This window comes from Eriocheir sinensis, unplaced genomic scaffold (assembly GCF_024679095.1).
Source record: "Eriocheir sinensis breed Jianghai 21 unplaced genomic scaffold, ASM2467909v1 Scaffold349, whole genome shotgun sequence".
In the NCBI taxonomy this organism is placed as follows: domain Eukaryota; kingdom Metazoa; phylum Arthropoda; class Malacostraca; order Decapoda; family Varunidae; genus Eriocheir; species Eriocheir sinensis.
In genome coordinates, this window is record NW_026111664.1 from 14299 (window position 1) to 31567 (window position 17269).

The following is a 17269-nucleotide window of genomic DNA, read 5'->3' on the forward strand; positions in this document are numbered from 1 at the left end:
TCCCTTCCTATCATCCTTTCTGCTCTACCTCCCTTCAACCCTCAATATTCTATCCATTCTCTTCCTTTTCTTTCTTACCCTCCTTCTCTTTCCTTCCCTTCCCATCATCCTTTCTGCTCTCCCTCCCTACAACCCTCTATTCTATCCCTTCCCTTTCTTTACTCTCCCTCTCTTCCTCCCTCCCTTCCACAATCGCCCTAACGCACAATGACACGACGAAGATCACCCACAAAATCTTCTCGACATTTTTTTTTCTCTCCCTCCTCCCCTCTTCCCACCTCTTCGCTTCTTCTTGGTCTTGTTCTTGGTGTAGCGTCCCTTATAAGTCTCCCTTTGTCCCCGCTTCGAAGCCGGGCACGTGCATGGACGCTACAGCATAGAAAACGGGGCGCGGCTCTTTCAATTCCACGCGGTAAATAAACACTAATACTAAAAAAAAAAAAAGAGAAAAAAAAAAAGGAAGAGTCCACATCATGACCTTGAACTCGCGCCAAGAGGTGGAGGAGTGGAGAAGGGACTGGAGGGAGGGAAGGGAGAGGAGAGGAGGGGAGGGAGGGAACGGACAAACAGACAGACATGAAGGCAGGCAAGCGGACAGACAGACGGACAGACAGCCGCTTGGTAAGTACACGGAAATTTTGGGGAGAGATTGAGAGGTGGTGGTTGAGGAGGAAAGGGGGAGAGGGGGGGAGAAGGGAGAGGGAAGGGGGGTACTGGAGGTCCTTTTTTTCCATTCAAGTGAGCGAGGCGGTACTGACAATATTTACCGTGGACATACTCGCCTCCAGTCCAAGTGAGTGAGTGAGTGAACGCGTGAGTGAGTGAGTTCCTTCGTGGCGCGAGTGGAGGTCATGACTCGTGTGGGGCAAGAGGATGCTGCTGTACTCACCAGTTGTTGACCTGCAGGATGGTTAGGCCCGTGTCCTGAGCCAGCTGTTTCTTCTGGTCCTCCGAGGGGTACGGATGCTGCGGGAGAGAGAGAAAGAATGGGTTAGAACATGAGGGAAAAGATAAACACTGTAAGAATCGTGGATGCTGCGATGAGATAAAAATGGTTAGGAGGCAATGAAGAGGATGAGCCGTGGATAAGAGACATGGATGCTGGGAGAGGGAAAAAAGAAAGGGTTTGGAGATGACGAGAACGATGAACAACGAGTTAGAGAATTGGATGCTGCAGGAGAAGGGAGAAAGATAAGCGTTAGGAGATGACGAAAACGAGATGAACAATGGGTAAGAGAAATGGATGCTGTAGAAGAAGAGAAAAAGATGCGTTTGGAGATGATGAGAACGAGATGAACAATGGGTGAGAGAAATGAATGGTACAGAAGAGAGAAAAAGAAAAGCAATAGGAGATGACGAGAGCGAGATGAACAACATGTAGGAGAAATGGATGCTACAGAAGAGAGAGAGAGATAAAAAAAAGCGTTAGGAGATGAGACGAAAGATGAGTACTCGCTGGGATGCTGCTGGGAGGAGAGAGAAAGAGAGAAGGTGAAGAGAAGGAGGATAAAGATGAGCAGCAAAGAGGAGACATGGATGCTGGAGGAAGGAAAGAGAGAAGAAAGGGTTAGAAGATGAAGAAAAAGAAAACAATGAGAGAGAGAGAGAGAGAGAGAGAGAGAGAGAGAGAGAGAGAGAGAGAGAGAGAGAGAGAGAGAGAGAGAGAGAGAGAGAGAGAGAGAGAGAGAAGAGGGTTAAGACACACAATATGGCGATGAGGGGTGTTGATGGTGTTGACGGCTGTGGTGATGGTGGTGGTGGTGATGGTGATGATAAGGGGTGGAGATAATGGGCAGATTGGATGCTTAGCGAGATAACAGAGTGTCCCCCAAAACCTCCATTAGTGTGTCAATAATGAACACAGAGCAATGAAAAAAAAATGGTGAAATGATGTAAAAATGCCTCACTTCCTTAGACATTATAGAAAATACGACAATTGCATGATTATACATTAGCGACAATGATCATAATATATACACAAATAGATTAATGTGAGAAAACCTGCAAACAACAATAACAACAACAAAAACAACAATATGATTTTACTTGAGCGATAACAATTCCAAGTATACAAATAAATTATAATGAGGGAAAGCTAAAGAAGAAGAAGAAGAAGAAGAAGAAGAAGAAGAAGAAGAAGAAGAGAAAAGAAATGAAAAGAAAAAGGAGAAGAAGAAGAAGAAGAAAAAGAAGAAGAGGAAGAAGAAGAAGAACAAGAACAAGAAGAACAAGAACAAGAAGAACGCCCCCATCACCACCACCAATAACAAAAACAACAACAACACCATTCCAATTAAACAACAACGAATCTCAAGCATACAAATATATCATAACGCGAGAAAGCTTGCCACTAAAAAAAAAAGAAGAAAAAAGAAAAAACAGCATCGCGTGGAAGCTGATAGCCCTGAAATAATGACCTACAATAAAACACACGAGGGGGGGGGAGAGGGGGGGGGGGCAGCGGGAGGGGGGCGGGCCAGGCGTATTCCAAATGATCCAATAATTATTACTCTACTACCTTATGGCGCAGGTGTCAACGCGCCTTTCCCATCATCGCGACATTATCAACTCGGGTTATGATCAACTCAATGAATGATTTAGCGGCGCGCGGGGAAATGAACGGATGCAAATATATTCATTCCGGGCCATGAAGAAAATGAAAGTCGTATACCATGTCAGGCATTAGCACTGTTAGGGATACTGTTATGCGTTGTCGTTGTCGCTTTTGGTGGTGGTGATGGGGGTGGTAGTAGTGGTGACGGATAATGGTATAGGTAGTGGTAATTGCTGTGGTGGTAATGGTGGTGATTGATTCAAAAGTAATGGTGGTAGTGGTAGTAGTGGGTATGTTAATGCTGTCCTAAGTGAAGCGTTATTACGGCAAATATTGGAAGTAGCATTTGTAGTAGTAATAGCATAGTAGTAGTAGTAGTAGTAGTAGTAACAATAGTACCAGTATTTAAACATCAGGAGCATAACATAAATAACAGCAGTAGAAACATCACCACCACCATCACCACCACTACCACCACCAACAACAACTACCCCCGCGTGCCCATGCCCGGCCCGGCGTGGCGACCTTCAAGCAAACACACACACCCAGGCGGCGTAACACACGGGGCCGCGGCGCCTCTAAAGCACAACCCTGAACGATAAACGACAACTAGGACTCCCAAGCAGCCCATCCCTCCTCCTGTGTCCCTCCTCCTCTTCTCACTCTCAGCAACACCCTCCCTCCCTCTCTCCCTCCATCTCCCTTTCTCTCTCACCCTCCCTCGGTCCCCTACATCCTCCCTCCCCCCCAGGTTTTGTTAAACATTTTGGCTCTTTCACCGACACATATGTCCCCGATGTTCATTTTAAAAAGAGAGTTTTTGAAGCCATACATCCATTGAGTCGCCGGGCCGGGGGGATGATACTGTGTTGCGATGTCTTTAGCTTCATGGGGACTCAGAAACCAGCGTTCAGGCGGCCTAGAGAGAGACTGGAGCTTGAGTTCCTCCTGGCATGACTTCTGCGGTGCCTTCTGCGTGTTCTCTGCGTCAACGTAAGGGCAGAAGTGATGTAGTGTCGATGGGTAGGAGGCGAGGAGAGGTTGGATGACGGAAGGAAGAGGCTGTTTGTCCGATGCTGTTCTGGAAACGTACACTCCGAAGGAAAACACACACACACACACACACACACACACACACACACACACACACACAGACCTGCATCCTCTCTCCTCCTCCTCCTCCTACTAGTCCTCCACATCACCAAAATTGTGAGCGTGTGCGTCTGTATGTGTATGAACGCGAGGAGTGTGTGTGTGTGCGTGTGTGTGCGTGCATGTGTCTTCCGCGTCCCTCCCCTGTACGCAACAATCAGGGAGGGCGGCGTAACCTCAGATTATTTCGGACGCGGCGAGAAAGTTGTCCCCCGCCGCGTGCCCGTCACCTCGGCGCCGCCTGACCGAAGTGAGGGAGCGGCGAGCGGTGTGTCTGTCCCGCGATGGCGACGGAGGCGAGGACGAGAGCGAGGGGAGAGGGCGAGGGGAGCAAGGGGACAAAGCCTCTCCCAACACACACAAACACACACACTCGCACCAATACGGGAGACCAGGAAGTTTTCTATTCAGAGTATTAATTTGCATTCTTCTGTCTTCCCTGCCGCCGCAGCCACGACACGACGCGATCACAAACGACGGGAGATAAGAAGATGCTGCTGCTGGATGCTGCTGCTGTGTGTGTGTGTGTGTGTGTGTGTGTGTGTGTGTGTGTGTGTGTGTGTGTGTGTTATGGGCGAGAGAGAGAGAGAGAGAGAGAGAGAGAGAGAGAGAGAGAGAGAGAGAGAGAGAGAGAGAGAGAGAGAGAGAGAGAGAGAGAGAGAGAGAGAGAGAGAGAGAGAGAGAGAGAGAGAGAGAGAGAGAGAGAGAGAGAGAGAGAGAGAGAGAGAGAGAGAGAGAGAGAGAGAGAGAGAGAGAGAGAGAGAGAGAGAGAGAGAGAGAGAGAGAGAGAGAGAGAGAGAGAGAGAGAGAGAGAGAGAGAGAGAGAGAGAGAGAGAGAGAGAGAGAGAGAGAGAGAGAGAGAGAGGGGCTGTGTCTTAGCTTTTGTTGTTGCATTTACTTACAAATTTATTCATAAACTTTTTCTTTTCTCTGTTCACTAAGCTTCCTTCTCGTGTGTGTGTGTGTGTGTGTGTGTGTGTGTGTGTGTGTGTGTGTGTGGTGATTTAGTTAACAAACATCAAATAAATAAAAGGGCGATAAGGGGGCACTGTGCTAAAAAGTAAAAAAAAAAAAAAAGGTTAAAAAAAAGAAAACAATCTTCATGACACACAACACAAAGCGAGACACCTTAAAACACACTCTTCAAAACGTTAAAACACACACACACACACACACACACACACACACACACACACACACACACACACAAACAATAAACCATTTCTTTACGCTTTTCCCACCCTCGTCGCTCTCTCTCTCTCCAGGGCGGTGTCATCCACGGGCGCGCTGGAGCCGAGGCTGTGTAAATATTTGAGAAACGCAGATCTGATGGACGTGGAATAAATGACATAAATATATTTCAGAGTCCCCCCTCGCTTATTCGTTTGCCCCGGAATACATTTTCTTTCATCCTTAAGCTGCAGCCTCCCCCTCCTCCTCCCCCTCCCCCTCTTCCTCTTGGTATAGCGTGGCATGGCATTCACGGGGTAGTAAAGCGACGTCAATAGAGAGTGTGAGGAAAAGTAAAAACGAAAGAGGAGTAAGGAATAAAAGAAAATGTATGTAGGAAGCGAACAGGTTTAAGACAAGTTGGGTGGGAGAATGCGTAGGTTTTTATTAATGAGAGGAATATAATAAAGAGTAGTCATAGTATTCATAGGTAGGAAAACATGAATGGTGGTGATGTTGATGATGAAAATGGTGGTGATGGTGATACTGGTGGTGATGTTAGTATGTATAGTTGATGGTGATACTATTTGGGATGTTGGTAATTTTAGGCGATGGTGATGTTGGTGATGGTGATGATGGAAGTGATACTGATGGTGATGGGTCAAGTTTTAGGTGATGTTGTTGATCCTGAAGCCAAAGAAAACAAATGGAGAAAGAATGAAAGTATGTGAAAGAAAGTTCTGAATACGATTGATAATAGTAACAATAATAACAATGATAAATATAGTAATAATAATGATATAGTGATTATAATAATAGTTTGGGCGTCGGCATAAAGGCTGCAATAAAGAAAAGAAATGGACTAATAAGGAAAATAAATTAAAGGAAGTTATGTTTAAGAATGACACCGGTAATAATAATAATGATAAAAATGATAATAGCGATAATAATAATAGTTCCGGGTATCGGCATAGAGGGGGCCATAAAGAGGCCATTTCGCTGTTACCGCTAAGTGCTGAAAATGGGTCATGTAAACCAAATTAGCCGCACGTTTGATAAATATAATGAGCGCTAATGAGGCAATAATATGAGAGTCGGAATTTGCCCGCCGGTGAAATCTGACAAAAAAGGAAAGATAAAAAATAAAAAGAAAACTCGCGTCGACATTGAATATACGAAAAAAAAGGGAACAGGAAAAATAAAGGATGACATCGAGAAAATATAAGGAGATAGAAGCGAGAAAAGAAAGTATAAGGGAGACGAAAGCGAAATAAAAGAAGGAAGGAGATCAAAGTATTGGTGAAACATCGACATTGAATATACGAAAAAAAGAGGAAAAGAGAAAAAACAGCTACGATATAATAGAAGCAGACTACGATAAGAAAGTATAAGGAAAATCAAAACAAAACAAAAGAAGGTTGGAGATACAAGAATAGGTGGAACTTCGACATTGAATATATGAATGAAAAAACAAGAAAACGAGAAGAACAGTCCAGCAAAAACACCATTATAGAAGAAGACTACAGTAAGAAAGTATAAGGGAAACAAAAGCAAAACAAAAGAAGGAAGGAGATTAAAGTATAGGCGGAACGTCGACATTGAATATACGAAAAACAGAAAACAAGAGAAAAAAGAAACATCCACAGAAACACCAATAAAGAATAAGCAGATAAAAAATGAGATAATAAAGCATAAAGGGAAATAAAGAAAAGGATAAAAAATGAAGGAAGAGGATCAAAGAATAGACGGCACTTCGACATTATATATACGAAACAAAGGGAAAAAAGAATAAAAAATAAAACACAGCAACAACACTAGAAAAAAGAAGAAAAGAAAAACATAAAGACACTAGAGAAAAGAAGAAAAAAACAAACATAAGCAGATCACGAGAGAAAAAAAAGAGTATAAGTGAAATAAAACAAAACAAAAAAAAACAAAAGAAGGTCGAGGATCAAATTATAAATAGGTTCAGCATTTGACACACTCCCATTAGGGCCTCATAATGAATCCTATTGCCCCCATTAACCTCGTCTCTCTCTCCCACACGAAAAATTAAACCCATTACCTCATTTAAACCCATACACCCAATACCCTTCCATCAGAGAGAGAGAGAGAGAGAGAGAGAGAGAGAGAGAGAGAGAGAATGAATGGATGGATGAGGCTGCATGGCTGAACGTCTAACATCAACCACATCACAGTCACACGCCCCTACTTCGAGACCCCAACCACACCACAAGATACCAAACCAAAAAAAAAAAAAACACGAAAAATAAAAAATCAAGTCAGAACCACATCCCCCTCCACCTCCACCTCCTCCACCTCCTCCCACGCCAGAGCTAGAAGATATATGTCAGGTCGTCTCAGTTCCTTTGTATTAGGCCGGTATTGACGCGCTAATCCTGCACTTAGAGGGAACAATGACACGGCGCCGGCCACCCAGCGCCTCACAATCGAATAAATACAGGCGAACAAAGGAGCAGAAGGGGAGCACAATTCACATGTAGATAGACACACACAACGCCGCTAAAGGGAGTGTGTGTGTGTGTGTGTGTGTGTGTGTGTGTGTGTGTGTGTGTGTGTGTGTGTGTGTGTGTGTGAGGGGAAGGGGGGGGAGTTGATTCTGACAGTTTTCTCTCCGTATTGTGTATGTATGGTATTCTCTCTCTCTCTCTCTCTCTCTCTCTCTCTCTCTCTCTCTCTCTCTCTCTCTCTCTTGAAGTGCTCCTGTTTATCTTTCGCAGAGGTAAGTCAGGTGTAGGTGTGTTCCCATAGCCACACCTGTTTGCACACCTGTCCTTCTGTCTATCCGTCCGTCTGTATGTGTATCGTGTGTCCGTCTGTCTGTCTGTGTGTCTGTCTGTCTGTCCGTCTGTCTGCGGCGTGAGGCTCCCCGCGCGAGCTGGTCCAGAACAATAAAAGTTCAACCTGATCTATTTCATTTTTATATATTTTTTTTCCGCCCGGACTGCTTGTATACGCACGTCCGTCTGGCTGTCAGTTAGTCTGTCGGTGCTGTTAACTGCTGTCTTTTATTCTTTCATCGCTTCTCAAAACGGTAAATGTAAAATGTGGTCCTGCTGGCAATGGGGCGATTCTGCTATTTTCCTTTTTTTTATTTCCTTTGTAATTTTTTGTTCTGTTCGTTCTCCTCATTTTCTGATCTGCGTGTACTGAGAGAGAGGGAGGGAGGGAGAGGGGGAGAGGAAAGGGAGAGAGTAAAGGAAAAAAAATAAATGTTCGCGCAGACTGACACTCGCTGGATTTCGTTCGCCTCGATGGTAAATGGTGAGAAATGAAAATAAGATGACGTTTTGGTGAACTAAAAAAGGATAACACCCGCGTGAGTCCGATCTCCGCGTGCCTGTTACGTTGGACTTTTCCCCTCCGCGTCTTTTTCTTTGGCCCGAAAATACTGGTGAGTGTGTGTGATGGTGAGGCGGTTTGATGGTGAAGGGCTGGTATGGTGGTGACTGTGGTGTTGGGGCCTTTAGTGGTTGTGGTGAGTGAGTGAGTATATGAAGAGTGTGGTAGTTGTGGTGATGGTGGTAGTGGTGATGGTGGTGGTGATACTGGTTGTGTTGTAGGTGAAGTTCAAGGTGATGTTGGTGATATTGGTGGGGATGTTGTTGCTGGGGTAGGTGAGGCTGTTGTTGGTGGTGATGGTGGTAGTGGTGATGGTAGTGGTGGTGATGGTGGTGGTAGAGGTAGTGGTGATGTTGTGATGGTGATGGTAGCATTGGTCATGATAGTGATGATGGTGACGCTATTGGTAGTGATGACGTTGCTGGTAGTGGTGATGGTAGTGGTGGTGATGGTGGTGGTGATGATGGTGGTGGTAGTGGTGATGGTAGTGGTGGTGATGGTGGTGGTGGTGATGGTGGCGGTGCGTCTGCGGGCGAGCGTTGGGTAGCCGCCTCACGTCAGCCCGGGCGAGACACAATATGCGGGGGTTGTGACAGGCATGCAACAAGGGTCATTTCCATATGCAGATGAGCCGGGCTGGTGGCGTTATGGGCTCTGGGGAGCAACCTGGAGGGGGTCACGCCGCCCCCCGCCCCCCTTAACCCCCCTAACTCTTGTCCTTTCCTCTTTCCTTTTCCTTTCTCTCTCCTCTCCATTCTCTTCGTTTTCGTCTATCTTCTTTTTTTCTGTTTTGTCTCTATTCCTCTTCTCTTTTTGATTATCATGTTCCTAATACTTATGTTCTTCTTCTCCTTCCTCCTCCTTCGTATAATCCTCCTCCTCCTCCTCTTCCTCCTCTTAAGTGTAAAGGTACCTATTGAAGAAGCTTTCACGAAATATTTCCAGAGATAATTCTTCTTAAGTTCATCTATTTTATATTTCGTCTATTTCAGTGAGTCGGTTTCGTTTACTTTGCGTCCCAGATTGATTGTTTCTTTTTTCACGTTTTTTCTTCAGTGGGTAACTTTTTTTTTCTAGGTTGATATTCCTTAGTTTTTGGGTTGGTTTCGTAGGTTTTTTTTTCGTGTTTGTTTGTTTGTTGGTTGGTTGATTGGTACGTTGCTATTTCTTTTGATTTTCCTATTTCTTTTTTTTGCTATTTGCTATTTTCGATATTTGCTATTTTTTGGTTGGTTGCTATTCCTCTTTTGCTAGTCGGTCGGTTGGTTTGCTGCTTGCTATATTTTTTGAGTGTGTGTGTGTGTGTGTGTGTGTGTGTGTGTGTGTGTGTGTGTGTGTGTGTGTGTGTGTGTGTGTGTGTGTGTGTGTGTGTGTACATGAGTGAGGCGTCTTGAAAATTGTGTGTTCGTGTCTTGGTGTCACTTTCAACAACGGTGAGGAAGCGCTTTCAACTCTCATCTTCTTAAAAAGGGATATCTCAATGCACTCTCTCTCTCTCTCTCTCTCTCTCTCTCTCTCTCTCTCTCTCTCTCTCCTTCAACAATTGTCCTACATCTTTTTCCTTCTGTCTCTTTCCCTAGTCATTCATTTTTCAAAGCGCACACACACACACGCACGCAGTCTCTCTCTCTCTCTCTCTCTCTCTCTCTCTCTCTCTCTCCTTTCCTACCACTCGCTCTCCACGACCTCTATCCCTCTCGCTCTCTCCCTTTCTCACTCTCTCTTTCTCGCTCCCTCGCCGTCCCCTCGCCCTCCGCCTCCTCCTCCTCCGCCTCCTCGCCCCTCTCAGCGTGACAGTGACAATGATTTATCGTCTTCTCAGCGTCCCTCGAGACTCCGCCAGGAATACGCCGCCCTTCCACAAACTGGGAGGCGGGAATTTGGAGGCAGGGAAGAGGGATGGACTCGGGAATGGGGCCTCCAGTTGGAATAGTGGGGCTGGCAACTCCTTGGAATGGATTATACGTACTTGAAAGCACACACCTCAGCGCTACAGGGAATGCTTGTTGATACGAGGGAAAATAAAGGAAAGTGGGAATGGCGGCAGGAATGGAAGGGCCGGATGGATGGGGACAGTCTGGAGCTACTATTAGGAATCATAGGCAGCTATGTATGGCCTGGAATGGTAATGGACGGATCAGGAATGGCAGGAATGCTAATATTTGTAGCTGGAACGCGTCGGTGGCAGCCGCCCATCCCGCATACATGGCTGGTTCTCCCTCACCCCGCGCTGCGCCGGCGGGGCCCTAAATATCGGCCCCACGTCACCCCGACTCTGTACACCACCCTGCAGGACACACACACACACACACACACACACACACACGCACACTGGATCAACCTCCACGCCAAGTAGTTACTGCCACACCACGCCACCTCCTACCCCTGAAAGCTTGGTCCCCACGCCACGTCGTTCCTCTAAAGACTCGTCCTCGCTTCTCCTCCTCCTCCTTCCTCCCCCTGAAAGCTTGGTCCCCACGCCACGTCGTTCCTGTAAAGACTCGTCCTCCTCGCTGCTCCTCCTACTTCCTCCCCCTGAAAGCTTGGTCCCCACGCCACGTCGTTCCTCTAAAAACTCGTCCTCGCTTCTCCTCCTCCTCCTTCCTCCCCCTGAAAGCTTGGTCCCCACGCCACGTCGTTCCTCTAAAAACACGTCCTAGCATCTCCTCCACCCCCGTCCTCCCCCTGAAAGCTTGGTCCCCACGCCACGTCGTTCCTCTAAAGACTCGTCCTCGCTTCTCCTCCTCCTCCTTCCTCCCCCTGAAAGCTTGGTCCCCACGCCACGTCGTTCCTCTAAAGACTCGTCCTCGCTTCTCCTCCTCCTCCTTCCTCCCCTTGAAATATGTCCCTTACTGCACCTCGTTCCCTTAAAACCTCGCCCCTACACCGCCTCCTCCCCCTGGAAAAACGTCCTCACGCCAACGAGTCCATTCAGAAATCGTCCCTTTGCCAATTCCTTCCCCTGAAAGTCCCTCCCCCGTGCCAGCTCGTCCCCTGGAGAGATCGGCCCCTCGCCAACTCGTCCCCCTCCGCGATAGGCTCCCCGCCAACTCATCCCCAGAAGGATCGATCTTGCAATAAATCTTCGTCTTTAAAACTCGCCCTTTCACACAGTCACTCCGCGGACCCTTAAGAGCGCGCGCTAAGTCGCCTTGGATGAATGTTTCCGTCACTGAGTCGCGAGATGAATACCGGACGGAAAAAAAAACTACTACAGGGATGATAAGTGTAGCCTTACCGTGGGGCCTCAATGTCTCTATTATCCACTAACCACTAAGTTCGGTATTATAAGAAACTTTCGCTTCTCACATCAGCTAATTTTAAAGGCCAAAGAGGGGGTCAGTCGGGTTCTAATGAGTGTTCCTTCAGGTTCACGGTACAGAAGAAGGGTCAAACTACCACCAGGGTCATAAAACTACTCCGGGAAATGCCCCAAACTCCTACGAAAGCCTTGTCAAATATGTGTTTCTTTAGGTTCATGGTACAGAGGAGGGGTCAAACTACCACCAGGGTCACAAAACTACTCCGGGAAATGCCCCAAACTCCTACGAAAGCCTTGTCAAATATGTGTTTCTTTAGGTTCACGGTACAGAAGAAGGGTCAAACTACCACCAGGGTCATAAAACTACTCCGGGAAATGCCCCAAACTCCTACGAAAGCCTTGTCAAATATGTGTTTCTTTAGGTTCATGGTACAGAGGAAGAGTCAAACTACCACCAGGGTCATAAAACTACTCCGGGAAATGCCCCAAACTCCTACGAAATCCTTCTCAAATAGGTGTTCTTGGCCGATGGAATGGCTTACAATACGACCGTAAGTAATTCCTGCCCCGAGCCACTAAGACGCGATAATCACACAAGACCTCAAGACGGACACGGACGCGACTCGTATTTCCTGAAGGGTTTAGCGTCGGACGTGATTCTAAGGACAAGAAAACCCGGTGATGAATATAGTCTTTCCAATACGCCTTCTCTGCCTTCTCCGGGGGTAGGATCGTCGGGTGAAGCCTAAAATAAAGTGCTCAGGGTCCACTAACTATCCACATCTCGCCCTCTTTCTGAAGATAATAATAAAAAAGTGTGATGAATAAGCCCTATCCAACACTCATCCTCGCCCTTCTTAAGTGGTAGCATCGTCGGGTGAGGCCTAAAATAAAGTGCTCAGGGTCCACTAACTACCTACATCTCGCCCTCTTTCTGAAGATAATTATAAAAAAGTGTGATGAATAAGCCCCATCCAACACTCATCCTCGTCCTTCTTAAGTGGTAGTGTCGTCAGGTGGAGCCTAAAATAAAGTGCTCAGGGTCTTCTAACTATCCACATCTCGCCCTCTTTCTGAAGATAATAATAAAAAAGTGTGATGAATAAGCCCTATCCAACACTCATCCTCGTCCTTCTTAAGTGGGAGCGTCGTCAGGTGGAGGCTACAATACGGTGCTCAGGTGCTCAGGCTTCTAAATACCCACGTCTCGCCCTCATTCTTAAGATGGTGATGAATAAGCCCCATCCAACACTCATCCTCGTCCTTCTTAAGTGGGAGCGTCGTCAGGTGGAGGCTACAATAGGGTGCTCAGGTGCTCAGGCCTCTAAATACCCACGTCTCACCCTCATTCCCGACTGGATTGCGCGCTGGATGTATTTCGTTCCAGCCCGCCTCTCCCGCCGCCTAAACCCTCGCCATTAACTCACGAGGTAAATCTATGGACTAAATTATATCTACCTCTAAGACGTCGCTGAGCCGAGGCGTGATGAGAGAGAGCGAGGGCGAGAGCGAGAGCGAGAGAGAGAGAGAGAGAGAGAGAGAGAGAGAGAGAGAGAGAGAGAGAGAGAGAGAGAGAGAGAGAGAGAGAGAGAGAGAGAGAGAGAGAGAGAGAGAGAGAGAGAGAGAGAGAGAGAGAGAGAGAGAGAGAGAGAGAGTGAAGTAGAGAGAGAGAGAGAGAGAGAGAGAGAGAGAGAGAGAGAGAGAGAGAGAGAGAGAGAGAGAGAGAGAGAGAGAGAGAGAGAGAGAGAGGGAGAGAAACCTTCTGAGCTCGCATCTTTAAAATAAAACGGTCGAGCCTTCCTCACAGCCCTCCTTCTCCTACGTCTTCTATTCCTATCCTGCTCCTCCTCCTCCTCCTCCTCCTCGACTCAAGTGGGACTCCCGTTAAGTGCCGCGTGGAGTGGGACTCGAAGTGTTTGCTCGTGCTATTGTCACCCTCGGGCGTTTGTTTTTATGTCCCTCGCGGCTTCCAGGGTGTTTAGAGATCCGCTGTCGATTGTTCCAAGACCCTTCACGCCTACTCTTCGACAGCCTCCCCCTCCTCCTCCTCCTCCTTCTGAAGTGGCGCTAAGAATATGTAAGGGAATAAAAGAGAGGGGATAGGGGGTAGGGACGGCCCGGGGACTGGTGTGTAGGGGAGGGCAGTGTGATGTTCTGGGTAATAATAGTGATGAGGTGAGGTACGACAGGTGTGGGCAGGTGTGTAAGGGACTAAAGGGGAGGGTATAGGGGGTAGGGACGGCCCGGGGACTGGTGTGTAGGGGAGGGCAGTGTTATGTTCTGGGTAATAATAGTGATGAGATGCGACAGGTGTGAACAGGTGTGTGTTTGTGAGTTCCAGGTGAGATGGATGAGTTGAGGTGGGTGAGAATGAATGTTTGTTTTGTTGGTTTCAATGGATGATGATGTAAGAGGGATGTGTATATTGTGACGAGCTGATGATGGGAAGGTTGTTGTTGTTGTTGTTACTGTTGTTGTTGTTATTGCTGCTGCTGTTGTTGTTGTTGTTGTTGTTGTTGTTGTTGTTGTTGTTGTACATCTTTTTTCCCTTATTTTCTTATATTTCTATATGACCTCGAAAACACTAATAAAAAAAGTATACTGTGATAATTTAGCTAGAACAAGGGGACATCTAGAGCGAGAGCGAGAGAGAGAGAGAGAGAGAGAGAGAGAGAGAGAGAGAGAGAGAGAGAGAGAGAGAGAGAGAGAGAGAGAGAGGGGGGGGCAACACTGCTACAACAAGAGGGTGCTGTGAACAAAGGTGGTCTGCAGGAAGCTTTTACAGGTGATGATCGGAGCACTGACAAGCTTTTAGGGACGAGAAGCTGCTCTTAGTGGTGGTGGTGGAGGTGGTGGTGGTGGTGGTGGTGGTGATGATGGTGTCTATTCTTAAAGTGTCTCAATTGCCTCAGCCTGTTTTTTTTTTGTGTGTGTGTGTGGTGGTGATGACGATGATTGGGATATGTCTTCAGGTGTTGATGGTGGTGATGAGAGGTGATGAGAGTCTTGGAGGTGGTGTTGGTGATGCTTGTAAGAGTGGTGATGGTCAGTAAAATAGTGTCTTTCTTGGTGTGTGATTATGGGTGGTGAGTGACGGGTGGTGTTATTAGTGGTGATGATGGTGTTGATGGTGATGCGGTGCTTATTTATCTGTCGTAGTGGTGGTGATGATAAGTGGTGAGTTGTGGAGGTGGTGATGTAGAATTTGCTTGTCCGTGGTGGTGATCGTAATGGTGGTGATGAGTGGTAGTGGTGATAGAGAAGAGGGTGATGGTGGTGGTGGTGATGATGAAAGTGATGTAGTGCTTGCTTGTCTGTCGTAGTGGTGGTGAGTGGTGATGATGGTGATAGTGGTGTTGCTAATGGTAAATGTGAGAAGCAAAATTTTGGTGGTGGTTGTCGTAAAGATTGAACTGTAATGGTGGTGGTGATGGTGGTGGTGAATGAAGGAAGCGTAATGGTGGTAGTGGTGATGATGATGATGGTGGTAATGCAATATAGTGAGACAACTCTGGCAATGCTTTTTATTATTGGTGATTATGAGTTTGTTGTTGTTGTGGTGGTGGTGATGGTGGTGGTGGTGGTGAATGAAGGAAGCATAGTGGTGGTGGTGGTGGTGGTGGTGGCGGCGGGCGGGGTAGGCGGGGGCGGAACAAGACATCAATCAAGTTGCCAGCCGCCAATCAGCTTCAATAATACCTGAATAATCCTTCTCGTGTCTCTGTCCCTGTACCCCCCCCAACCCCCTCCACCCCAGCCTCTCTTAATCTTCTCCCCCACCCTCCACCCACTCATCCCCTCCCCCCCCCCCACGGACACGCCCTCCCCGCCACCCTGACCTCCCTCAACATCCTGGGTGTTAATTCCCGCTCATGACTACTGCTCCTCCCTCGTACAACTCACATCCTCTTCCTACATCCTCCTCCTCCTCTTACTCCTCTCCTCCTCGCCATCACCTCCACTCCGACCTCCTCCTCCTCCTCCTACTTCTCCTTCTTCCATTCAGCTGCGTTCTTCTCCATTTCCACCTCCTTCTCCTTCTTTATCGCCCTCATTATTACTGTAACCTCTTCCTCCTCCTCCTTCTCCTCCTCCTCCTCCTCCTCCTCCTCCTCCTCTTCCACCACCACTCCACAGTCTCACTAGAAAAGTTAATCCATTCATCCATCCATCTATCTATCTATCCACATTCTCGACATCAAAACCAGTGCATAAAAGGAGAAAAGGAACAACGGAAAACACACCTGTACTTTACCTGTCCCCTGTACCTACCTGCCTACTTGTCACTTTACCTGTTTAACTAAATATTCGTGATTAAGAACTATGGCTTCCCTCAACTTCCTTCCTTCCTTCCTTCATTTCAAACCTCCCTCCTCTTTTTCCTTGTCCCTCTCCCTCCTTCTCATTCCTCCTGTCTTCGCCCTCGTGAACATAACCATAAACAAAAGAGGATAAAAAGATGATGAGGGTGACGATGATAGTGATGATGCTACTTCTGCCTCTACGTATCTACCACCACCACCACCATCAGTCCAATCCACCGTGAAATGAACACCCGCCATAAACTCCAGACGCGGGCGCTGAGTAAATACAAGTGGAGTGATGAGGGAGTAAGTGGACGACAGGCTTAAGCGATGGTTCACGGGTCGAGTTGCTTACTTTAGTGGAGGCGGTGCGAATTTTAGGGCCCCGAAAAAAAAGGACTAGGAATAAAAACAAAAGAGGAAGGAATGTCGCTAGAAGGGTTGAGGGAGAAATGGCACAGGTGTAAGGGGAGCGGAAAACGGACAGGTGAGGGGAGGGGTAGAGAGAGGGGGAGAGGGAGGGAAGGAGGGAGAGATTGAGAGATGGAGAGAGAGAGAGAGAGAGAGAGAGAGAGAGAGAGAGAGAGAGAGAGAGAGAGAGAGAGAGAGAGAGAGAGAGAGAATGGAATAGAAAAGAGAGAACGAGTGAGGGAGAGAGAGGAGAGGAAGTGAGGGAATGAACAGTGGTGGAAGAGGGTGACACCAGGTGGAGGAGGTGGAGGGATGGGGGGGAGGGGGGGAGGCTAGACAGCGGCTCCCTGGGCGACGTGTCAGGAGGGTGACAGACCAAACAAGCGACACTTCTCTTCCATTAGTGCGCCTGGACTCCCCACCCCCCATCCCCCGCCACACAGGCACGCCCCCGCTCGCCCCGGCCACGGCAAAACAGCCCCAACGCCGCCCCGCAGGATGGAGTGAAAGCCCGGCGTGTCGCGGATAGGGCGGCGGCGACTTGGTTGTGTGAAGGTGACAATAAATGGACATCATCGGCGGCGTTTTATTCGGGCAACTGCAATCCATACAGCGACGAGAGTAAACACTCCCCCCCTCCACACCCCTGCCTTCCCCTACCTCCCCTGCCATGCTCCACTCTCAAACTGACCCTCCACCACCCCTAAAACAGTCCACCACCCCTAAAACCGTCCACAACCCCTAAAACCGTTCCTCACTCTTCTCTCTCCCATCTATCACACCCATTTCATCCCCTGCCCCTGCCTTGCCCTGCCTCCCTCTGCCTTCCCATACCTTGCCCTGCCATGCTCCACTCTGAAACTGACCCTCCACCACCCCTAAAACAGTTCCTCACTCTCCTCTCTCCTATCTATCACACCCATTTCATCCCCTGCCCCTGCCTTCCCCTGCCTTCCCTGCCATGTTCCACTCTCAAACTGACCCTCCACCAGCCCTAAAACAGTCCACCACCCCTACAACAGTTCCTCACTCTCCTCTCTCCCATCTATCACA

General features: G+C 47.8%; 1 long non-coding RNA gene across 1 annotated transcript in view; it reads right to left on the reverse strand.

The window, feature by feature from the left end:
* Positions 1-334: 334 nt before the first annotated feature.
* The window catches only part of LOC126991825 (uncharacterized), a 105783-nt gene continuing 88848 nt past the window's right edge, over positions 335-17269 (reverse strand). Inside the window, exon 3 of the long non-coding RNA XR_007745876.1 lies at positions 335-966. This is a non-coding gene — a long non-coding RNA (uncharacterized LOC126991825). The remainder of the gene's footprint in view (positions 967-17269) is intronic.